The sequence below is a fragment of the Haemaphysalis longicornis genome, unplaced genomic scaffold, assembly GCF_048455015.1.
Source record: "Haemaphysalis longicornis isolate Haplotype H1 unplaced genomic scaffold, Haemaphysalis longicornis Haplotype H1 scaffold_7, whole genome shotgun sequence".
Lineage (NCBI taxonomy): Eukaryota > Metazoa > Arthropoda > Arachnida > Ixodida > Ixodidae > Haemaphysalis > Haemaphysalis longicornis.
The window spans coordinates 62,258,628-62,284,130 of record NW_027526422.1 but is presented as its reverse complement, the minus strand read 5'-3'; the positions used below and the strand labels follow the sequence as shown (position 1 = coordinate 62,284,130).

The 25,503-nt window shown below is 47.6% G+C and overlaps 1 protein-coding gene across 1 annotated transcript in view; it reads left to right on the top strand.

Annotated features, from left to right (window-relative positions):
• Positions 1 to 25,503, top strand: part of LOC144146314 (uncharacterized) — a 168,370-nt gene that overhangs the window by 2,651 nt on the left and 140,216 nt on the right. The gene's annotated exons all lie outside the window — the stretch shown is intronic.

Sequence of the window (25,503 nt, the reverse complement as noted above, 5' to 3'; positions counted from 1 at the left end):
GACGGTGGCCGACCCTCAGAGCCTCGGCAAGCAGGAAGAGCGCGAAGTACCGGGCGGCAGTCCGGAACGCCGCCCGAGTGTACCCGTTATCAAAGAACATGGATCCGACCCACAACGCGGACAGGAGAGCGGCCAGAGCGAAGGCTGTGTTGGAACATCAACTGAACGTTTCGGGCACCAGATTCGTCGACGCCGCAGAGTACGGCGACCGCCGGTGCTTCGCGGCGGTAGTGATAGATGGGAAGACGGGAGTCACGGTGAACGCCGCGAGCATCGTCACGAGAGACGCGCAGCGAGCAGAAGAGCTGGCCATCGCCCTGGCCATCGCGGACCCAGAGACGACGACGGTGCTTAGCGACTCAAAGAGTGCAGTGCGCAGTTTCAAGGGTTGGCTGTTCCGTGAAGCGGTGCGGGTGAGCGGGTAAATATCGACGGACGCAAGGTGACAATCAAGTAATTTCCCGCCCATGCGGGGAACGAGGTATCGGAACTCGCCACCAACCACAACGAGACGGCAAACGCAGTCGCGCGAGGATTAGCTGGCCGCGTGGCAGCAGTTGAATCGTCTGCAGAGTGGTGGACCGAGACGAAGGACAGGTACAATACCTTTCAGGGTATCACCAAATATTATAGAAATTGTAGGAGGGTGCTGGCACCACCTCACCCCGAGCTATCCAGGGAGGAAGCGTCCACGTTCAGACAGCTGCAGACGAATTCACTGATGACCCCGGTCGTCATGAAGCCCATACAGCCCGAACTCTATACGGACGACACGTGCGTGTTATGTAACAATGCTAGGGCCTCGACCGCCCACTTACTCTGGGAATGTGAAGTGCGACCTAACGAGGCGGCAACCAGGACAGACCTACCGCCGTGGATCCAAGAAGCAGTGCGCAGTTGTGACAAGGACACCCAACTATCAGCCGTCCAGCAGGTCCTGGCGGCCCTCGAAAAACAGCACCGGAGCGAAAGCCACTCCCCGTAGGGAGTAGCGAAGGGGTGGTCCGAGTAGGGGTGACGCCGGGATCGACGAGTGGCTACGTCCGGGCGCAGTGTACACACTGTGTCTGTTGCAGGCATTCAACAAAGTCTTTCTTCCTTCCTTCCTTCCCACCAAAGATCGGGGGTGCGGCTTTTATTTTAGTAATGTGTAATAAACTTCACATGCGAGAATTAAGTCGGGCAAGTACGCAACAGCGAAAAAAAAAGACCTGTACTAAGATTGAATGAGAATGTTAAGGGAACCGTTTAATTAAGTAACCGTCATTGTATTTATATTGATAAATCAATATAATATCCAATAACTTACAGCAATGCTAATATATGAAATTTAATATTTAATAGCTGCCAATACCTGAATAAATACACAGGCTACAAAAAAAGCTGGCGAAGCTTGCACTAAGTCGCGCAAGGCTTGAACGATAGCGAAGCTGCAGGATTTCTTTCTACGTGAGCACTGAAGGACACATCACCACGCATTTGTACAAGTATAGAATTGTTTATTTACATGTTCCGTCGACGCTTTGCACTGTGCTAGTAAGATATCGCCATATGCTTCGATGTCGCCGTGTTGCTCATGGCAAGCATTACATGCGCGGTAGCGCTTGACAAGAGCTGGGGCGCAGCGGCGTCGCGTACGTGCACGACGCCCGCGCGGCGTTCCTGAAGTCGCGTGGAGGTTCTGCGGAGCAGGTGTTGCTCCAGCTGTGGCGTTGCTGGTCGCTAGGAAACGCGAGGCGCTCCTCGGGGTTTTCGCCAGTTATTATTTTTTATTTTTGCTTTAGCAAAAAAAAAATGCCACTGCGTCTGCCGGGGACGTTCGGCCGTCGCCGCGAGGCACGCGCTCACGAGCTCTGGACATTTTATCGGTATTTTTAGGGGCGAAGCTCCTAAAGCCATGGGTCTGTCCATCCCTTGTGTCTCGTGGTACGTGACCGCCGCATGCTTTCGGAGATGTCGCAAAGTGGGCCGCGTTGCACGCGCAAGAACCGGCTGCAACCGGCAGCGCAAACTCGGCACCGGGAGCGCGAGCTTGTCTGTGTTCGCCAACGGAGGCGCGAGCGCACGTGCACTGCGAGGGGGAGATCACGCAAGAGATCACGCCACGAACGCGGGCAGTCGTTCTCGGAGATCGAACGAGACGCAAGGACCTTTGCTCGTTTCCTCTCGTCTTGTTCGGGCACAAGTTCGCCCTAAATAAAAGTTCTTTCTTTACCGTTGTGTCCCATCCTACGTGACAAATTGTGGTGGAGGTGCGGGGTAGTCCTCGATGGCGCGGGGTCTTTCACCAGCTCTGGGCCTGGGAGCATTGAATCCGAAAATAAAAGTTGATTTGTACAATGAACGCACACAGTCTTACGTCTTTCTTAATGATGTAATGGGCGAACTTTCACGGGAGAGTTACGGTTACCGATGATCTCCCCCTCTCGAGCTTCGCCCCACTTATCATCATTCATTCCGTGGATATGGCGTGATTTTTTTACGCTTCGCGCGTTATGCGCGACATTTTACTACCAGCTACAACAGCTGCGCTGCTAAAAATAGGTTCGCTAGTGCGATTTGTGAGATTGTGTTAGAGCAGTCTCTCCAAGGCCACATATCTCCGCACATACATCTCTACAATGTTTTGCTTCGCAGGTACTAAGTTCTAGGGCCTTTTTAAAGGACTTACTATTAATTCTATTTTTTCTATTCAATGCTTTTTATTAGGTATAAAATTATTGAATGCCCTTGTAATCAATACGCCCCAAGTGTATATGTGGAACGAGCTGTTTCATGCATTACGGACAGACGTGGAGATTTTGGTGGCGTGTAGCCTGAGAATGCTTACGCATTAAAAACGTCTCTGAGAGTGACAAGGGACGACGTCGTTTTGCTACCAGATAATAGATGGTACAGCAGGAGATCAAAGAGGCCCGGCTATTCGAAAAGCTCATCAGGCCTCGACCTCATCCTGGCTGTTCTTTTTTTTTTTTTCGTTGAATTAGACAAAATAGCGAAAAAAAATTATCGCGAAGAGAAAATGGACAGCAAAATAACCAAAAAGCTTTCAGCCGTCGAATAACAACAAAGGGGTGAGGAACAAACTGTTGCGGGCGTGTTTACCGAACCGGGTTTCCCGCTCAAAGCCGGGGAATTGAAGTTGTTCCGCCCAGCACTCAGTGCGGGCTGCCTTTCGGCCGTATGGGTTGACGGGGGGTCTCCCCGAAGAGCTACGAGAGACCAAAAGCTCGGGGTCTATATAGTGAGCGCTATTCCGCGCACAGCGGCACCGGGGGCTTTCGCAAGCGGACGCGACCGGCCTGCGACACGGTTTCCATTGGATGGAGCAATTTCGTGGGCTGCGGTGGCTCATTCAAAGAACGAAGGGGGAAAAAAAAAGAATACAAAGGGACCTGCTGCCGCAGGAAGGGCTGAGAGAGAGGAAGAGAACCAGGAAAGATGGAGGATGGAGAGGCCAAGGAGGAGGAAGGGTAAACACGGGTCCAGGTTATTATGAGAGCTGTCACAGACAGAGGTTGCCCATGTCGCGCAACGAGCGAGGCCGATTGCAAGTTTCTGAGCCAACTGCTCCACCGACACACGCACAACCCACTCCTGCGGCTGCCGCGCGCAGGAACGGCCCCAAACCGCTCTCGCACCCGCCAAACCTTTCGTCGCGGCCTTTCTATTTCGATTTTTTATTTGCCCCTCAAACGTGTTCGTGTGCTGGAGCGCGACGAAAACGGACATACCAAACTGTATACAAAGGCATCCACACCCTGAAGGCGACGCTGTTAGACGTGGGGGTGGTGTCTACGGCAGCTACGCAATTGAAAGGGCAGCGATAATGTGGCCTTTTCCCCTTTTTTGCTTCCAGAATTTCGATTCCGCTATGTCTGTAGCTGTGCGCGACTATAAGCTTTTGCGCCATGGATTGAGTTTCTCTGCAACTTCCATTTCCAAAGTGTATGAGCGAGCTGAGTTAGAAGGATCTCTCCCTCTCCCTACCTCCCTCCTTCTTTTTCTGTAAGTTTGTAGCGATGACAGTAGCAAGGTTGCACAAAACTAACAAAACGAAACAAAAAAAAAACTACACAAGAAAGAATATCGAAGCCTAGGGAAGGGAGACCCCCGTGCAGCTATTTGCAACACCAAGAGCTAACCGGCACTTGTTTTTTTTTTTTTTTAATATCACCATTCGAAAACCGCTGCCCCTAAAATGTCGCAAATGAAAAAAGTGTAGGTTGTATTTGTAGGTTGTAGCTGCACGTACTGTCTGAACCAGATGCTCCTCTACGTTTACTTAAAGCAACGTTGAAAAGCGCGTGCGTTTTAGTTCGCAACGCTCACCCTCTATTTCACTTTTCTCCCTCTCGCCGCAGCCATCTATCTTTTTTTCTTTCAAGAAAACATGATGGTGGGGCGGGGAGTGGTGAGGTACTTTAAGAAACATTTTTAGCAGAAATCTGAGGTGGAACACGCGGCTGTGTTCCAGCTTCGAATGAAATTGCACTCTGTTTTGTATAAAACTGAAGAATAGCCTCTGTTGATCGTTCTCCTCATCGCACCTGTTTCCGCTTTGTAGAGATCTTTAGCTGACGTTCGGGAAGCCATCGCAAACGGGCAAAATTAATTTTTCAAAATAATTTCATGGGGTGATAATACTGAACGTTGCAGGAATTTACTTCCGTTTTCGACGACACGTTACTCAAGCTTGTTTTTGTTCCCGTGTTTAAGACTATTACGGAAGCCATGCCCAGAAATTGCTTACCTAGTCAACATCTAAATTACTATCGTATCCGCGCCGCAACCTGAGTTCTAATGCTCTATAGAGCTCGCAAACTCAGAGCACATGCTCTATAGAGATCTCCCTTTTCATGTATTTCAAAGTAGAAATAAAGAAGTTCTCTCCAATACGCGGTAATCTAATATTGCAATGGTTCAGCGCACCAAGCGTTGCCCGCAAATAGTAATACAGCTGTAGTCTATTGTTCTCGGAACTCAATTCTCTGCGCCTCTAGATATTTTTTTCAACAAGTACTCAATTCGGAAGCAGCTGCTGTTCTCGCGCTGAGCGATGCTGGATAACATTCTTCCTGGCCCAGAAAGAAGCGTGCGGTAGTACAACCATGGCTACAAAAACAGGTAAACCTCCAGAGCGGACGACCGTAGGTTCTGCCGATACTCCACCCTCCTAGAAAAAAAAAACATAAAAAAATGGCCGCGTATCTGCTCCTTTCGTTGCAAATGTCGACGAAAGACGATAGTCGACTGCACCCCTGCCAAGCAAATGCCTCCCTTCTCTTTCACGCTCACCTCTTACGCTGTTCCTCTCCCGTGTCGTTCCTCCAAAGAAAACACGCTAGAGGTTTGATCAAGTCAATTTAAATTTACCGCGTTCCACTCGGGTGTTTCCATGCCAGCGCTGCTGTTCGGCGGAGACGGGCGTGAATCGAGGCACCCTACATAAACGTTTATAGAATTAGGTTGCCCACTCTACGAGCTTTCCAAGCGGAACGTTGAACCTATCTAGTGGAACCTTTTGTTGCTGTTGCCGTTTGATTTCTTAATGCCGGCAGGATCTATAGTAGGGCGGGCAACAGCAGGCGGAGATTTTCTGCAGTTGATGTGGTATTTCATTTACTATCGCGACCAACCAAGCACCGATGAATTTTTTTAATAAAGGAGAATTGAAAATATTTTTTATTGATTTTCTGACTTATATTTGCGTAATGTCTTGTTCTTGTTCAACAATGTTGAACATTGACACCGGACTTCGACGTGAAAGTTCATGTTTCCCATGCTAAGAAAAATGCGCTCTCGTCTATTCGATCATGCGGAGGCTGAGCTCGCCGCACTGGGGGAAGAGCAGTTCCTTCAGCGGTGGTCCACTCGGTTTATCCGTGTGGTAAACAAGCAACTAAGATTGTCTATTCTACCCTATTGATTGTTGTATTCATGCTGAAGTTTTGTCGTGGACTGTCGAGGTTGTGATCTACTGTGATGTCTCAGTGTAACAGTGGTTATAGTAGCGGGCCCACTAGTGAACTGTGCAGAACTGTAGTGAGTGGTGTGATAGAGTTGTGAAGTGATGCATGTAGTGTGCATGGTTGCCTGCTTGAGAGACCTTATAGTATGTTTTCGATTACAATCTTTGAAACTACTGTTATTTTTAGGCGACCCGTGCAGTATTTAGCACAGCCCTACAGACAGACCAACTTTTCTGCGTTTAAGTAGCCCAATTAGGACTATCGTCTTTAAAAGACAGAGCCCATCCACAAGCGGACCTTGTTATGGTATGTGGAAGGCCGCCAGACCATCTGTCGAGCCAAGTTCTTGTCTGCAGAACTGCCTTATGCACAGTTTAGTTGGACGAGTGGCAGAATCTTGCGCGGCGTGCCTGAAAACTGGCATACAGCGAACGTCTATTTCTCCCAAGCCCCATTTCGGATTTAAAAGTTGGAATTCCCTTCCCGCTGCTTTCGTCGTACGATTGCGACCATTCAACCCCTATTCCATTCCGGGTTTCAGAAAAAAGCACAGTGTATCCAGATTCATTCCACTTGTAACTCGGAAACACGTGACTTCTGCAAACACCTCTATGCACCGATAACAACTTTACTAATGACTCATCTCCCGGCAAAGAGTTCATATTTCCATTTTGTCTCATCATTGAGGTTTGTTATCGCTCGTAAAAGACCCCGAGGACTCCGCGTTTGTAGTGCTCATCATAAACAGGACTGTAAGAAGGAATGAACCAAGGAGCGCAGGAGACGAAAGCGTAAAGCAGGCTTAGAAGAAACTAATAACAGCGGCTTTGGACCTTCGCTTTGATTCCTGTCCGACTTGATTCGTCATCCACCATCTTACTTCGTTCTCTTTTTTTCGTTCTCCCGCCGAAAACAACTCTCGCCGTTGTTATTATACTTCTCCCGACTTGCACTTTGAAAGAGCTCATAGCGCGACGCTTTGCGGCAGAAATAACGAAGGGACGATGACAAGCTCTCCCAACCGACAAAGCGGTCAGCGTCTTTTGATGGCTCCCCACTCAATGGGCGTCTCTTCTCGTCCCAGTCGTCACCGTGCCAGCATTTTCGTGTGTCGTCTATCTTCGCTGCTCCTCCCTTTTTACTGTATCGTCGCTGCGCTGCTTTTCTTCGTTTCATTTCCGTCTTTCTTGACTCTCCACTGATGCGCTCCTCAACTCCTTGAAAGCCTCGAGTGAAAACGGTTCGATGCGTTTCTTGGCGTCTGTTTGTAGAGTAAAGAAGTAACGGAACAAAGCGGCAGAGATGGGTCGGTTTTGAGCTAACGGTTTTCCTAAAAGGGTCGGCGAGCCAGTTTTTTCTTCCTTTCGATTTTCGGTCGGGATCCGAGGACGGACGAAGGAAAAGAGTGAAGAGGGACGGACGGTGCCACCGTGGCTTTTGGAGCACCGGTTCTCAAACAAGTTCGCAGTTCCCACATTATGTTGCTCTTGGACTGGCTCCTTCTTTCCCCTATTTTCCCCTTTTTTTCCTTTCCGTCCTTCAGTTTTTCTTTCGTTTTTTTTTTTATTCGAACAAACTCCTGGCCGCACGTTTCAAGAATGCCGGCTCTTTCGATAACCTTCGGCCGGTCTCTCGTACCGAGAGACGGTCTTGCGCTTATTTTGTGTTCTTCGCTACGTTCCTCTTTACTTTACCCACGTTTCCCGCTCACGGCATGCCTGATAAAACTGACCGTTTTGCTTTGTCTTCTGAAGAGAAGTAAGCTCGCGTAGCATTGATATCGGTGTTTGCCCAATTTGGTTCAGGCCTGCTTGTTTCCGCATTTGTTATTGGTAACATTTTTATTTTGTTTTGGGGGGATCAGTGGGAGCTTCCGTGTAAGAAAGTGCTCCCTCGGCCATAGTCTGGCTTAATGCATTTAATCGAAAGGGTGAGACTCCTATAACCCGCCTCGGTGGCTTAGTGGCTAAGGCGTTGTACCGCTGAGCCCAAGGACGGAGATTCGATCTCGGCCTCGGTGGCGGCTTTTCAAATAGAGGCGAAAAGTAAAAACGCCCGTGTGTCGAGATTTCGGCGCACCTTAAAGATCACCAGGTGGTGAAAATTATTCTGCAGCCCTCCAGTACGGTGAGGTGCGCCTCATAGTGAATACTAAATGACCTCTAAACCAGCAAACCACACATACTGCTCACATGCCCCGAACTACTGCAGCGTGTAAAAAAAAAAAAAAAAAAAGGAACAGGGCCATGAGCGGAGCTTTTTGCCACATTTGTTTTATCTAGCCGACGAATTTATCGCAAACTGCATGAAAATGTGGGAGGTATTAGATGAGCTAGGGCTTTTTGAAATTTTTGTAACGATGATGAACCTTAAGTGATTGCGACACGCTCTTTTTGGCGTGCAGCGCAGGCTAGAACCCAAATGCTGTGTCACAGCAGGTCTACAGTCATTGCTCGTTCAATCTGCCCCGTAGAGGCGCTAAACTACGATTTTTAGCTTCACCCACAGGCCACTAAATGTTGTTACCGGGAAGCAGACTTTTTTATGCTGGTGTATTTGTGGGAACCACAGAAGTCTTGGCAGACTGGAGCTCGCCATAGCCGATCAGGCTCCGCTTCTTGTCTTTCTCTCTCTCTTTTCCTTATGCAGCACCGGACACGATGACCATTCTCTGCGTCTTGACTCGCCGCCAGCTTGGTACATGACCCAGCTACCTCGGTGCATAGCCTTCACGCATAGCCCCTAGCAAAAATATGACCGCAAAAGAGGCGGAAGCTTGAAACTAAAGCAGTGCCAGTCGTGTGATTATGACGTTGTACCGTTGGGGAAAATATTCTGAGAGACGTCTTGAAAAAGTTAGACAACGTGCCGAAATAGCCTTGAACTCTTAGCTCATGTTGTTTCAGAAATGTGGAAAGCACGATGCTTTGGAATCAAAATGGAGAGACGAGCTAGTTGGTGAACATCCATCAGTGAAACTTAAGCGCAAAACTTAATCAGTGAAACTTAATCCGTGAAACTTAAGCGCTGGTGTCGTTTTCCTTTCTCGTCCCTGTGTCTGTTTGCGCTTAAGTTTCACTGATGCTTTAGAATGATTGTGGTGGCCACAATCTGGCATCTATCTGGTCGTCGGAATTGCCGGTGAAATCTGGCCCCGTAGCTCGGCCTCTATGTGCAAACACGGGTTCCCACCCAGTGCACATACTATTCACTGCACATGCGCTTTCAAGGCAGTTGCGCACAGGCGTACGGTGCGTACAGTGAAATGAGGTTTTAAGGGAAAAAGTAGTATATCCCAAAACGAAAGTAAAATAAATTCTGGGTTTGCGGCGTGGCGCTTATATGAGAGGCGAAGTAAGCGTTTTTATCTATTCCATCTTTTCATCCATCTGCTACCGTTATGCAGCACCGCATGGCCTTTCCTTCCCTTTTCAATGTCGACCATGTCTGGAGTACTCTTTCATATGCTTCCACTTCGAGTCCCTTAAAGCGTATCGAAATAACATAATTTCTTCTTTATTAATTTGACCACGGTGCTGAAGCAAAAGGCCACCGTAATAGCCGCCTGACTAGGACCGTAGCACCAGACAGCACAAGCGACCGAACAAGAAGCAACTATACATGCCTTAATACATACACAAATAAATAGGAATATACATACACACCATTAGTGTGATAAAAACAATGAATATAGTACATACGACAAAGATTTATAACTGAACATAGATGCACGTTTTTTGCGTAAAAAAATAGTAATTAATAATATAAAATAAAAGTAAAAACATTGCCATTTAATCACTTCGCTTTTGCAAAGGAAACGAAAAATGGCGTAAAGATATACACAAAATAACACGAATATGCAACAAATGTTACACTTCATGTAGAAACTACATTTTTCTTCCCCGCCTAAAAGCGGCTACCGAAGAAGTAATTGTTCAATGATGTCAAAGAGTACAAGATGACTGTTCAGAAGATCAGGAATTTGCCATTAAAGTGCTCGTGTGCGATAATTCATTCTAGTTCATATATTTATGAATTTTTTCACCTGCTGCATTTGCTGAAAAATAGAAACAGTTTTTTGTGCACACTAGAATCATTTTTTGCATTGCTAAAAAGTTCGCGTTAATTTTCAGGCTCGATGACTACCTGAAAAACCCTGCACGTCAGTATAGTACAGAGTGTTGACTGCGCAGTTTGTGAGCCTGCCCTGACAGAGTTGCCAGCAGAGAGACGTTGCTTCTAATCCACCGACAGAAATAAGTGTGTGGGCGTGTATGAGGGCGTTCGCAGTTATGGAAGTTTTTCTCGATGACGCTGAGTCAACAAATGGTTGGTTCGCTTCCCCGCCTGCTTGCAGCTGCCTCCTCCTTTTGGAAAGCAAGTAAGCCCTGGCATATTGAAGCGTCGCAGTGAATACCCTTCCATCGTGGTAAATAAAATGCATAAAGCGATTCATGTTTGTCTCCCGCCCTTCACGGCTGCATTCATTAAAGAATTAAGCACACTGTAGTGCTTAGTGCCTTCAATGTAGCCAAGATTGAAGGGCAGGAGAGGAGGGGCTTGTTTCGATATGCGGCATTTGAGACAATGTACAGCGGGGCACAAAATTTTAATACAGTCGAACATGGATATATCGAACGCGGATATATTGATATATTGCCTAAATCGAACAGTGGCAACATCCCCTTGGAAATCCCTTGAAAAAGTTATAGCGCTACTGTACTGGGATCGGATGTGAAAGGCAATAAGAATGAGGGCAAACCGACCTGGAATCGCTCGGCTTCTGGCTTCTTTTTTTTTTTTCTGCGTGCTTGCGCAGTTATCAGTGGTGGCTCAAGGAGGAGGTCCTACGTGGAGTGGTGCGTGTTTGTTTTGTGCGCGGCACGCGTTTCAAAGCCCTAGTGAGGAAAAAACAGGAGAACTTCCACTTAGCGACGAAAGCAAACATTAGACGGATTCAGTCCGGTGAAACGAAGTCGCCTGCATTTCTCGCTGTATTTTTAGCGCGATACTGCGCATCAACACTGGTGTAAAGGCGAAGGCAGCGCCACGGCCCGGCCGTTACGGTGTGTGTCGTGCGCAAAAGCTTGTTTGTTGCGGGGCTACAGACAAAAGGTGTTCCGATACCGAAGATGACGGAGCCGAGTGCCTCGAGAGTGAATTTAGAGAGCTGTCAGTGTTCCCCAACGCCATTCCGAATGACACAACGGCGCACGACCTCGTAGTTGCTGACGGCGATTTGCAGGCTGTGGCGGACATCACCGATGTCGAAGCGAACCGTACTAGCGACCTAGGCAACGTTCCCAACCTCCAACTGCAGCCGACCTTGCATCAGTGTTCAGATTCTACACTGTTGTGGCGCAGTGTACAACGGCGGATTTTCTCATTTGGACGGCGTTAGTAAGCTTGAAGACAGTCTGGTGAACTTTATGACTGGGAGGAAGAAGCAAGCGAATATTACAGACTTTTTTCGTGGTAAATAAAAGCGCTGGGCTACGTGAAAAGAAAGATCGGTAGTTGCGCTGGGCTTCAAATTTACCGTGCTGTGAGGAACAAATGGGTAAGCTATCACTTCTCGCCACTTTAAGAAACTCAGTGATGTGCGGAGTTTCCAGATAAGCTTCAGATGGGCATAATTTATATTTCGAATGATCGATATATCGCACTCTTCTCCGATCCCCTTGAAGTTCCGTATATCCGTGTTCGACTGCAATGCGGAAATTTCGGTTAGTTGGAAGATTATTCAAACCTGTGTAAACAGTGAACGGCCGGGGCGAAGGAAATCCAACCGGACGAAGCGCTGAATACCACCCCAGTGCGTTATTTCAGCGGACGGCTTATGAAGGAACGCTGAAGGGGAATATTGGTTGTTAGTCAGCGCTTCGTCCGGTTGGATTTCCTTGGTTCCGGCAGTGCGCTGTTTACACAAGTTTAACATTTCAATTCCACGGGAGTGCTTGGGGAGCAGCATCGATTCGTTGCCTGTCTGTGGTCCGCCTGGTGTCGAGAACGGCGGCGTGTGCGTGCGGGGCCCCTTCGCACTAATTGATGACTTCTTCCGAGTGCACTGCTTAATCCAAGCGCGGCCACGATACGGTACCGTTATGGCGGCACCACACCCCACTTCTGATGATGCGGCTGCACTGCCTTTTCGCAGTACAGTCAAACCTCGTTATAAAAAAGTAGTATCGGGACAGCAAATTAGTTCGGTATATTCAATATTGGTTGTAAGAATAGAAGTAAAAAATTAGCGCTAAACATCGAAAATCTGGCTCGCGCAAAAATGCTTGCCATAAGAATGCATTTTAAGGCTTCGAATCCACGTAAACAACATAACCCTCCCCGTTCTCCTTGTTGCAGTTCAACATCAATGAAACGGAACACGAGTACGTGAATACACACCAGAACAAAGTTGACTTGACAAAACAGGCCTGCGTCTTTATTTATTCGATGAAGGATGTTAGTTTCGTCTATTGGCTATCTCACAGCGCTGAGCAGGATGAAGTTTTCCACAGTGTCCACGGACAAAAGGGTCTTTATACTTCTGCAGTGTCTGACGAAGGTTTTTTTTCTTTTTTTATTTTTCAAGTAGCTTCTATGTATGACCCCTGGTCAAATATTTCTTCGTTGTATCCAATATCGTGCGCGGGTATCACGGTTTCAGTTTTTTTTTATAAAAGAATAAGTGCCACTGAAATAAAGCGTGACCAACCAAAGCCGACATAGCCGACCACTCGCTATATCAGTGTTCGTTATAACGAAGGTCAACTGTATCGGGTGATTCGGGCGCTCTTGATTAACGCTCGCCGCCACGAAGTGTGTGTGCTTCGGCAACCATACTTTTTGCCCACGGCAAACGAGCGAGCATCCAAGGCGCGTTTAGGCAAGACCGATTCTCACGGCGTGACAGGTGAGCGTGACGGCACGTGAGTAGCACAGGTGCACGCGATCCACAGGGAGACCCTTGATTATGGAGAAGCTGTCGCTTGAAGTGCTGGCAGTCGCCTGTCGAAAAAAAAAATGGCGCCGAAATACGAAGAAAGCAGTGGGAAGAAAAAGACGCAGACATGATGCGGCAGTAAATAAGGCCGATAATTGTTAGGCGTCCTTTCAAACCTTAAGTGTCCAAAGCTTTTTTTTTTTAATTTTTGCCGCCGAAAGCAACTTTTCAGTTTGTTCGTGAGTCATGCCAAGTATTGCTGGATCACATCCAAGCGCTATAACGATGCCACGCTCGTTGAAGCGCTCAAGAACGTAGACACTAGCGCCAGGTGTTCCTCTAGTATATCAGGATGAAACTCTTCGCTGTTTAGTCTAAGCAGTTTTTAACAAAGTACCCAAAATTGTTTCCACCTGGTTTCACCAACATGCAATTTTCTTCTGTCAATCAAAACTGAGCTCCAATCGATAAAAAAAAATATCGGCAGGCGGAGACCAGGCGTTTAACATTCCCCAGAATGCCGATAAAAACTCGATTCGGCGAACAAGCAAGAAGAGCAGATAGCGTGCCCGACGCATCCCACTGCTTTGCTCACTATTGTTTGTTGTTGTTTATAAACGCAGCACGCCAGGGGAAAAAAAAGAATGAAACCTAAATAAGGAAAGGAGTAAAGACAAGTCTGTCCAGTCTCAGGCAGTTCTGCTAAGATTTACTCGCTCGGTGTAAATAAAAACAAAACTCTTGAGGCTGCTGCAAATTTGAATTCAATTTTACTTTTTATGAAGCCAGAGCTGGCACGGGCACGTAAGCCCGCCTGCATTGTTATGATTGCTCGCACGTGTGGCATACGTCCCGCCCCGAACGCCACTAAACGGTAATCGAACGAGCCCAACACATGTAGCAGGAATGGCCGTCATTCCGTGCTGTGGAGAATGTTTTTACCTTACACCTGCCCAACGTCACGCGAGTGGGAGCTCTAAGTAACTTTTTATCAAGGCAGAACAGCAAAAGAATATATTAATGGATCGACGGAAAACTATTCTCCCGAAATCTTCCTCACTGTACGTATTTATACATGTTTTCTCACCATTCCATCGACGATGGGTGAGGAACAAGTACCGCTTTTTTTGTCTTTATGTGCCCCAACAACATTGTCGAATTGGCGTTGATCGATCAAATCGATTCGGTGTACTTGGTCGATTGGGCGTTTTTCCTCTTATTATTATTATTCCTAATCGGCGTCAGTTTGTATGCTGGCTCTGCACATTATCGCCGGGAATAGCAGCAAGAACAACAATAAGAACTTAAGCCTATTTTGTTTCGCTATATTAGGGCACTCGGCACGCAAAGCGCAGATTCGCAAATTGGCGATTTCCTTCGTTCTCTCGGGACTTCCCGTGACTAGTAGAACGCTCGCGTGCCTTATGGCTTCTAAACATGCGTGCGGGAGACCGTCGACTTCGCCGTGCTGTTGTGTTCTGTTGGTGGAAAACGGCAATGAACGGCAATGGCGTCTTTGCGGGCGCTGGTCGAAGGAATGGGGAGGGAGTACGAGGCGCTATCGCGCACCACAACGCTTTCGACGCTGCATAACCAGAGCCTGGCGCGGTTTTCGCTGCAATGCTGCCTTGCAATTTCAGCCTCACGTGTTTATTTGTCCTTTTCTTGATTGGCGTGATTATAGCCATCATTGTGCTAATCGTGAAGCGAAGCTAAGTGGAATGACTTTCGTTGTCTGTGTTTGGCGAAACGGTGCGCAATTTGCACGCTGGACGCGTGACTGCAGCCAATGTGGAACACTTTCCTGTGAGTCGTCAAGTGCTCATCTGCGTTTAGATTTCCCCACTAATCATCCGCCAAGCGAAATAGCGGAGCAAATTTTGTGTGGCAATTGAAATTTAAACTACTAGGTGCAGCGTTTGTGGTGGCGTGCACGGTTTCCGTTTGGTTGGACTTCTTCATACCTACGACTTGCTTGAAAATTGGCCAATCCGCGAGAAACAAAGGAAAATTTTCATTTACATCACCCTCTGTATGCTCATGTCTAATCTTGTCGAAAAAATTGGGCTATCACAAAATTTCGTCGATTACCGCTACGTTGCCCCAATAGCAGGTAGGCAGAGGGCTAAGGACATGTTCTTAGTAAGGCTTAGCCGACAAGTAGGAGCTTAGAAATACTAGACTTGTGAGTATACGAAGATACATGCTGCAAGTTCAACTATGGTCTAAGTGCCAACGTTCTAACGGGGATTCGCTTTATTTCAGAATTCCCGTTACTGCAGTTGGCGACAGTCTTTACTCCTAATGATCCGCCCAAGGTAAGCGTTATGAGGTTTTCTATACTTTCTTCCCGGCGAGACCTGTGCCCTCTATCGAGAGGCAAAACTTCGCCTTGTAAATATTTTCAGTTTAATAAACACTTTCTCTCTCTCCCCTCTCTCTCACTATATATAAATATATATATATATATATATATATATATATATATATATATATATATATATATATATATATATATATTGTTTGGTAATGAGGGACTCGTTAGGAAATACAGAAAGAAATGCCGGCAGTCTACAACGCCAAAGAAGGCATAGGGGAATGGATAGACTATTTTTTACCGTTAGTGACGTTACATTATTTTTTTTGTTAATTACGTGGAAAAAAAGAAAGAGAAACACGCGCCCAGAGTGGGGATAGAAAGGCGTGGGTTCGGTCCCTACTCTGGGCGCGTGTTTTTCTTTTTTTCTTTCTCACGTAATTAACAAAAAAATAATGTAACGTCACAAACGGTAAAAAATAGTCTATCCATTCCCCTATGCCTTTTTTGGCGTTGTAGACTGCCGGCATTTCTTTCTGTATATATATATATATATATATATATATATATATATATATATATATATATATATATATATATATATATATATATATATATATATATATATATATATATATATATATATATATATTGTGAGGCCGTAGATAGAAGGTGACGGGACCGTTGCTTTCGCAGCTCCTTTATTCCGAGGCGTCAGGCGGGGACGAAGCAAGATGGCGACCCAGCGTCCCTGCTGATGATGATTAGCCGAAGACGAGGTTGTGCCGGTGATGATGAGTATGTACAGCAGATGATGCGGTAGCCGCAAGCTACTGGTGATGATGATTAATACCAATTGGGACAAATATCTCCTAGCAGGCAGCAAGACACAAACTCAGCTCACACTATTATCCCCCTCGTTGAAAGAAGCGGCCGCCTGGCCGCGTTTCAGAGTTCGTCGCGGCGGTTAAAAACTTTGAGCCGGGAAACGTGAACTATCTCGGTGCCACGATGGCGGCGGTCGGAACTTGGGCAAACCGGTGTGACGCGAAAGTTTACAGGAGAGGTCGCCTCGAGAACCTTGTACGGACCAAGGAAACGGTGCAAGAACTTCTCGCATAGGCCCGGAACACGAATAGGCGTCCACACCAAGACTTCATCACCGGGTCGGAATTGAGGAGAGCGATGCACAGCGTCGTAGCGGTGCTTTCGATCCTGTTGGCTCGCTTCAGTGCGCATGCGGGCAAGTTGGCGGCAGTGTTCAACGCGAGCAACAAATTGTTCAGGAGACGTCGCAGAAGGTGACACGGGAGCGGCGAAGAAGCAGGTATCCAGAGTGTGCGAAGGGTGACGGCCGTATACAAGGTAGTACGGGGAGTATCCGGTTGTGGTCTGAATTGCGGTATTGTAAGCATAGGTAATAGGAGGTAAGATGGCGTCCCAGTTGCGATGGTCAGGTTGGATATACATAGAGATCATATCAGAGAGAGTTCGATGGAAGCGTTCTGTGAGGCCGTTTGTTTGGGGATGATAGCTGGACGTCATCTTGTGACAGGTGTTGGAAGCTCGAAGCAAGTCGGCGAGAATTTGAGACAGAAATGTCTTGCCTCGATCGCTTAGCAAAACGCGGGGCGCTCCATGGCGTAGCAAAATGTTGTTTAAGAAGAAGTGAGCAATCTCGGTGGCGCTAGCTGAAGGAAGTGGAGCGGTTTCAGCGTAGCGAGTCAGGTGGTCCACTGCCGTAACTATCCAGCGATGACCGGCCGCTGTCGGAGGCAAGGGACCGTAAAGGTCAATACCGACCACTTCAAACGGGCTTGCTGGACACGGAAGGGGCTGGAGTAGACCGGCAGGGGGTGACGTGGAGCGTTTCCGGTGCTGACAAGGCGCACAAGAGGCGACGTATTTGGCGACACTCGTAGAAAGCCCTGGCCAAAAGAAGCGCCCTCGGACACGGTCGTAGGTCTTCTGGAATCCGAGGTGGCCTGCAGTTGGGTCGTCGTGCAACGCTTCCAAAATGCGTGGACGGAGGGAACGGGGCACAACCGGAACCCATCTGGCTCCATCGGTGTGGTGGTTGATGCGGTACAGTGCGCCATCAAAAAGCTGGAACTGGTGCAGCTGACGACGTAGGCGGCTATTCGGTGGTTGTGTGGAGCCGGTGAGCCGATCGATTATTGTCCGACAATAACTGTCGGCGTGTTGAAGGGCAACCAAGTCGGGGATATCGTTAATAGGAATATCGATGGGTGCAATGGGCAAAGGCGGCACATTAGAATGTCGGGCAACGTCGTCTGAAGACTTCACCAGCGGACACCGGGAAAGCGCGTCCGCGTCGAGATGCTTGCGACCAGACTTATAGATCACCGTGAAGTCATATTCTTGCAAGCGGAGAATCCAGCGCCCAAGTCGTCCTGACAGATTTTTCAAAGAAGACAGCCAACACAGGGCATGGTGATCTGTAACGACTGTGAAACGTCGGCCGTAAAGGTATGGACGGAACTTTTGAACAGACCACACAACAGCCAGACATTCTTGCTCTGTGATGGGGTAATTTTTTTCTGCGGACGTCAGAGAGCGGTTTGCGTAGGCAACCACTCGTTCACGCGAATGAGCATCGCGCTGTAGCAAGACGGCGCCAATTCCATGCCCGCTAGCGTCAGTATGAAGAAGGACTGGCTTTGTGTGATCGAAGTGGCGAAGTACAGGCGCGGAAGTAAGTGCTTGCTTTAGGTTTTGAAAAGCCTTCTCGCAGTCGTCACTCCAGACAAAGGGGTTACCGGAATGCAGCAGCTGATTGAGGGGCGAGGCCAGGGTGGCGAAATTGCGAACGAAACGACGGAAATATGATGCCAAGCCAAGGAAACTGCGAAGGGATTTTTGTTCTTGAGGTCGAGGGAAATTAGCCACAGCGGAAATTTTGTCTGGGTCGGGCCGAATACCATCTTTGCTGACAATGTGACCGAGAACTTTGATGGATCTGCGGGCGAAGTGACACTTCTTGGTGTTCAAAGTCAGGCCGGCTTTGGCCAGATTGCTCAGAACTTCATCGAGACGCCGGAGATGTTCAGGAAAATTCGACGAGAAAATAACAATGTCATCCAGGTAACACAAGCACGTCTTCCATTTAAGGCCACGAAGGACTGTGTCTATCATGCGCTCAAACATGGCTGGGGCGTTGCATAAACCAAACGGCATTACGTTAAACTCGTATAAGCCGTCTGGAGTAGCAAACGCTGTTTTTTCTTTGTCAGGCTCGTGCATGGGTATTTGCCAATAACCAGATCGCAGGTCTAAGCTGGAGAAAAATTCCGCCCCCTGCAGACAGTCGAGCGCGTCATCTATACGCGGCATTGGATAAACATCCTTCTTGGTGATCTTATTCAAGGCTCGATAGTCCACGCAAAACCGCACGGAACCATCCTTCTTGCGGACTAAAACCACGGGGGAAGACCATGGGCTGGAAGACGGCCGAATGATGTCTCGTTCTAGCATGTCCGCTACATTTTCTTCGATGACTTTCCGTTCGGACGATGACACACGGTACGGACGACGGCGGACGATGTGGGTCCCATCCGTCTCGATCCGATGCGCTGTCACAGATGTCTGCCCCAGCTTGCTAGAAAGGCAGTCAAATGTGTCCCTGTGTTTATCCAGGAGTTGAAGTAGCTGGTTTGTTTCGCTTTCTGAGAGGTCTTTGCTGATGGTAGCCTTAAGTGTGGAAATATTTGGCTCAGATTTTGCAGGCGTCGGAACGGAAGAGACGGAGCACAGGGGAACTAATGAGGGCGTATCGTCAGGCAGAACAGAAGCGATAGTAGCACCCGCGGGGAGCAATATGGATTCGGAAGTGGCGTTTGTAGCCCGAAGCTGTGCTGATCCATGTGAGAAGCGGACGAGGCATGTCGGGATGACGACACCTTTGGGCAGAAAACGTGGAGAGGGAACTATAAGCACGTCTCCGTCACTGATTCGGTTTGAGCAGAGGGAAAGCACCGTCTCGCGGCGGGGGTTTAAAACACAATCTTCACTGGCTGTGACGTGTAGCTGTGGTACTTCAGAAATGCCGCTGAGCTGCTCTGTATCCGTGAGTTGAATTTCAGGGTGATCACATGAAATGACGGCGGATGCGGATGAGAGAAAATCCCAACCCAAAATAAGATGATGAGCACAGGGGGACAACACCGCACACTGAACATGATGCCGAAGAGAACCAACAACAATCCGCACTGTGCATTGTCCGGATGGCTTAATCACACTGCTATTCGCTCCATGTAGAAAAGGTCCCGTGTAGGGTGTTCGTACCTTGCGTAGACGAGCACACAATTCCGCACTTGTCACTGAAACGCTCGCACCAGTGTCAATAAGGGCATCGACGCAAACACCTTCAACCAAAACAGATAGCAAGTTCGACGGACGCTCTGGAGGACTTGTAAGCTTCGCAGGAGATGCAGTTTTCCCTCCCAAAACTGCATTAACTAGTTTTCCTGGCGGTGGTTAGCGACGTAAGACGCAGGACGAAGGGGGGAAACTGAACGGCGACCTGGCGAAGGCGAGCGGGGTCGTTGCGCACGGGAGCTGCGAGGGACGCGTGCAGCAAGCTAATGAGACATACACCTCATACATCGAGGATGTTATAGCGCTGTGTCGCCGCGTCGACAAAGATATGCCGGAGTCTGACCGTGTTCGTCACATTCTCAAAGGGATCGGCGAGTTCGCTTTCAACGCACTTGTCCTGCAGAACCTTTCCACCGTAGCAGACGTAAGAGCCTCCTGTCAGCGTATCGACGAACTTCAATCCATCCGCCTCCCACGGGACACGGCGTCTACTCCTCATCTTGGGAACGAAGACCTTCGTGCGATGATTCGAGCTATAGTTCGCGAAGAAGTGTACGGCAACACCTCTCATTTTCCGCACGGTGTTCGCCAAGCCGCTACGGCTCCTGGCCTTCGCGAGATAGTTAAAGAGGAGCTTGCGGCTATGCCTGTGCTAGTGCCGCCTGTCCATTCAGTTGCCCCATCAACACCGTCCTACTCGGATGTCGCTGGCCGGACACCTCTGCCGTTGTCCCCGATCATGAGCCACACTTCGTCTGGCTATGTTGCGGCCATGCCCCACGCGCCGAGCTCAAAGCCCTACTTTCCACCAAGTCAGGATGCCTTCTCCAACCGGCCCGTGTGCTACTATTGCGGCATTCGAGGTCACATCTCCCGCTTTTGTCGACGCCGCCAACGGGACGCCGCCAAACATCCTCGATGTATGAGGTGTATGTCTCATTAGCTTGCTGCACGCGGACCTCCAGCTCCCTCCTCGCGTTGTCACTCCGCGCTTTAGGGGAGCCAAAAACATTTTGCACCTCCGTGGTGAAGCCAGCCCAGTCGGTAAATTCATGTTTGTGGTTTAAATACCACGTCTCGGCAATCTTCTTCAGAGAGAAGCCAACGTTGAACAATTTGAGGCGATCATCCCACCTATTGAACTCGCTGACGCGTGTGAAGCTGTCCAGCCACTCCTCCACGTCTTCGCCCCGAAGACCAGTGAACTCGGGCGGGTCGCGCTGGGGAGTGGTGACGATGCATTGCAGAGGCGCAGAGGCTGCGCTACTCGGAGTGTCTTGCGACATGGACATTGGTCCTGAGGGCAAGCGGCGACCTGAACGGAGCTCCAGGGGTGTCGAAGGAGAGGTACAGCTCGGGATCGAGTTGCAACTCCACCACTTGTGAGGCCGTAGATAGAAGGTGACGGGACCGTTGCTTTCGCAGCTCCTTTATTCCGAGGCGTCAGGCGGGGACGAAGCAAGATGGCGACCCAGCGTCCCTGCTGATGATGATTAGCCGAAGACGAGGTTGTGCCGGTGATGATGAGTATGTACAGCAGATGATGCGGTAGCCGCAAGCTACTGGTGATGATGATTAATACCAATTGGGACAAATATCTCCTAGCAGGCAGCAAGACACAAACTCAGCTCACACTATATATATATATATATATATATATATATATAGTGAAAGAAGTAGAGTGACACGTTTCCCGTTTTTGTTGCCAACAGTTTCGGAGTTAGAAACACCCCTCACCCGCGACCTCTCCTGCAGGGATGAGGGAAGTAACCCTCCCTCACAGAAATTTTTGTATAAAGGTGAAATGTGTGAGAAATTAAAATACAGCCCTGAAGAAGGAGTTTCTAACTCCGAAACTGTTGGCAACAAAAACGGAAAACGTGTCAGTCGACTTCTTTCACTATTTTTATATTGGCCCATCGAACCTCATGATCTCTCTCTCTCTCTCTCTCTCTCTCTATATATATATATATATATATATATATATATATATATATATATATATATATATATATATAGACTGAAAAGATAAAAACTCACACAGAGCGCGAAAAAAATAAGGTTAGTAGAGACAGAGACAAACGAGAAAGACGTAGAAAATAAAAATAAGTTTACTGACGTTTCAGGGAGAGGACTCCCTTTCTTCAGAGTGAAAGGGAGTTCAGAAGAAAGGGAGTCCTCTCCCTGAAACGTCAGTAAACTTATTTTTATTTTCTACGTCTTTCTCGTTTGTCTCTGTCTCTACTAACCTTATATATATATATATATATATATATATATATATATATATATATATATATATATATATATATATATATATATATATATATATATATATATATATATATATATATTCTTTATCTCTCCTCTCTCTCTCTGTCTGTAACTTGATTCGACCACCCGGCAAAAAGCGACAATTGAAACAATGCGTGTACACAAAGCATACCTTTTCAAGCTACTAAAACTTGTCGCATAGCTCATATATGTCTACATTGTACTACCACGCTGCGCATAATATTTACTTCACATGGTTTGTTATTTTTTAAGGGAAAGTGAATGCACACGTGGTTGCACTGAGAGAGAGATATTGAGTGAGAGAGAGAGAGAGAGAGAGAGAGAGAGAGAGAGAGAGAGAGAGAGAGAGAGAGAGAGAGAGCTCTTTATTATAAGAAAGCAGAGAGGTCTGCAGGCATGCAGTCGCCTACATGCTACTCTGCAGGGATGAGGTGAAGGGAATAAAGGCCCTAAAGGAAGTAGGGCGAAAGAGAGGGGAAAAAGGAAGAGTAAAAAAGAAGGCAACATGGAGTCTTCCGTGGGTCAGGTAAACGTCCAGGTGGTCTCACAGGATGACGATGTATAGTTCTACATTGTCTCTGCGACGCCGGTGTTGTGTAAACAATCAAACAGTGCATCTAACACTTTTAGCTGGGATGATGGAGATTACCATGGTCCAAGAAGAGCTTTCAATGATAAAAGTCCGTTGTTGAGGCACTCGATCTTCTTGGCAAGGTGGTTTCTTTCCTGGTTGTATGCCGGACACTCTAATAAAATGTGTTCAACAGTTTCTGGCAAACCACAGTTATGCAGTCATGGACACGTTGCTGGCAAAAAGTAACAGTGTTAGAGTTACAGTCACCTGAGCCAGAAAAGTAACTCCGTTGCAGTCACAGTTACAAAGTTTACAAAAGTAACTTGTTACAGTTACAGTTACTGTGAAAAAGTAACGTCGTTACTTTTCCGTTACTACGCATAACACTAGTACAGATCACTAACCAAATCATACAGTTTGTTTAAGAGAAACGTACGAATTCATGTGGGTAGTTAAAATTTCACGAGGTAGAATACGCGACGAAGGGAACCTAAAAGGGGGCACACTCAAACACAACACCAGCAATCGTTGCGTACGCCTCATGTTGTTGCACCAAATGTTTTGTTGATGCACGCGTAGGGAAATTTATTTGGCAAACTCGTTGCAACTTAGGTTGGGTTGTTCCTCAAAGTTAGCATTCGAGGGTTTCCCTCTTTTCGGGAATCCAATTTTCAGTTTCTTTCTTTTTCTTGTTTCCGCTGCACTCAAGACGAAGGGAAAGTTTCAAGAAATCACCTTTAAGACCGACCTCGGACCTAGGTTTTCTGCAGGGAAGATAATCGTCTTGGCGACTATCTTTCCTAAAATGCGAAGGTGCCGTGTTGTGGAAAGATGAAAAGTGCTGAGGATAGGGGAAAGAAGAAAGCCTGAATTAGTGGAAAGCGTGCACTGTACGGCGGCGTTTAACGAGTGGTGCTGTTGGAAAACTTTTATGAAAAAACAGGAGTAACTGTAACGGTATTTTCTGTCAGTTACTGCGTAAAAAAGTAACAGTGTTACAGTTACAAGTTCCTCTATCTCAGAAGTAACTAGTTACAGTTACAAGTTACCGCAAAAAGTAACTAGTTACCGGTAACGCGTTACTAGTGACGAGTTACTGCCCAGGACTGCCGTTATTACAATAAGGGTTCGTGGTTCGACCGAGGCGATGTCGGTTGGAGTTCGTAAGTGCTGCGTTAAGGCGGAACCGATGGTAGAGCGTCTCACGTCGACGTGGGATTCGCTCTGGTAGCCTCATTCTCAGGTGTGAGTCTATATGATACAGAAAAGGGTGATGAGTTTCGGGACGAACCAGAGGCGGTTTCGTTCCTCTAAGGCAAGCTGCTTCGCTAGCGCTGCATCCTCGTGCTTTGTAAAGAAAATTTTCCTTACATTGCGCAGTTGTAGCCCTCTGCGAGCCGCCTCATCTGCTTTCTCGTTGCCGAGAATGTCACAATGTTCGGGTGTCCATTGTAAGGTCACACGATGCCCGGCGACGTAGGCTAGATGGTGCAGGTAGGTGACGTCGCGGGATACATGGTCGTGAAGGTTGAAGCAACTGGCGTGCCGTAGGGTTTGCAGCGCTGTCTTCGAATCCGTGAATATAGCCCATTCTGACTATGCTAAATTTTTCAAGCTCCTTTCATTTTTCTTTTTTTCTGTCGTCTCTAAATTTGATTGCTCGACGACACTTCTTGCTCATTTTCACAGTGTAAATCCCTGCCCTGTCTGTATGCTCACAGTATGAATAAATAAAAATTATTCAGCCCAAAGAAAACCTCAGACATATTTAAGGCAAAATATCAGTACACAACTGACAACAGCAACCTTCTTTTATTTAAGAATACCCGTTAGGTTCGTTTTTACGTAACAAATAAAAAAAAAACAGCCCTTAAAACGGTGTCGAGGAGACGCGAGACAAAAGCAAACACCACAAGAAAAACATATCGACTAGAACTGTTCTAAGCAGAACAGAAACAGAATTTCTCAACAAATGATACGCCAGCCGACTTGATTGAATTAAACCTTCATTAAATTCATGATGGGAGGACCGGAAGGGAGGGAAGAGCGTGAGAGGTGGGAGAGTGTGGTAGATAGCGGAGACGGCAGAAGACGATCGTTTCGGCGGCATTTGCGACGAAGCAAGCAGATACGCGGCCAGCTCTGCCCGCGACAGTTTTAGTTCCCCGTGACATCAACGCCGGGCAGTCGGCTTTGCGAAAGATTGCGTGAGGGTGTTTTTACACGAAAGTTTTTTATTCCAGGATACACAGATTTCACTAACGTCATATCCGTCGCGGAAATGACGCCAGTACAACGAAGCAAGCGGCCTGTAAAGGGAACACCCTTTCACAAATGGTCTTATTGTGGGGAAGCAACCTTTAGTACTAAAGAGTACGTTATACTTGGGGTTGTCCGTTTTCGGGTTTTATATTTTAACACGAAATTGTTTTATACTGGGATACACCAAGATTTCGCTGACGTCATATCCGTCACGGAAATAACACCAGTACACCTCGCCGAAGTGACCCACCAGAAGGTCGTCGCTCGCCAAACACACCCACAAGATCATGCTCAGCTGCAGATTTCGCTGCACATTTCACTTTCGTGTTTTACCGATTCCTATGACAGAGGAATCAACCACAGTTTTTTTTCTGGCTAGCTCTATAGCTGGCGAAATAATGCACTGGGGTTGGCGTTCTAAATGCATAGTTTTCCCCGAAACAAATAGAATACGCAGTCTCAAGTCATGAAACCCCGCCGAGGGTCAGAGTAAAACGAACGATGATAGACTCTGGCAGCTTGGGCGCTGGGAGCAAACTAGTGTGCTGCTTTAGTATGCGTTCGCTAAAATAAAAGGACAACTTCCCTTCAAAAGTGTACAAGGAAGAAGCAAGAACACTCCGAAGTATGCAGAGAGCTTCGCGGATAAAGTGCGGGAAAAGAAAAGTGGTCCCTGTTTTCTTCCCAGACGGTAGGGACCGTCGAATAGGAGGGCGGGGGAAGAGTACAGGATGCGGGGGCCAAAGCCACAGCGCGCACGAATGCCTCCACAGAACGAGTTAGGAAATGGATTTGGGCAATCTTC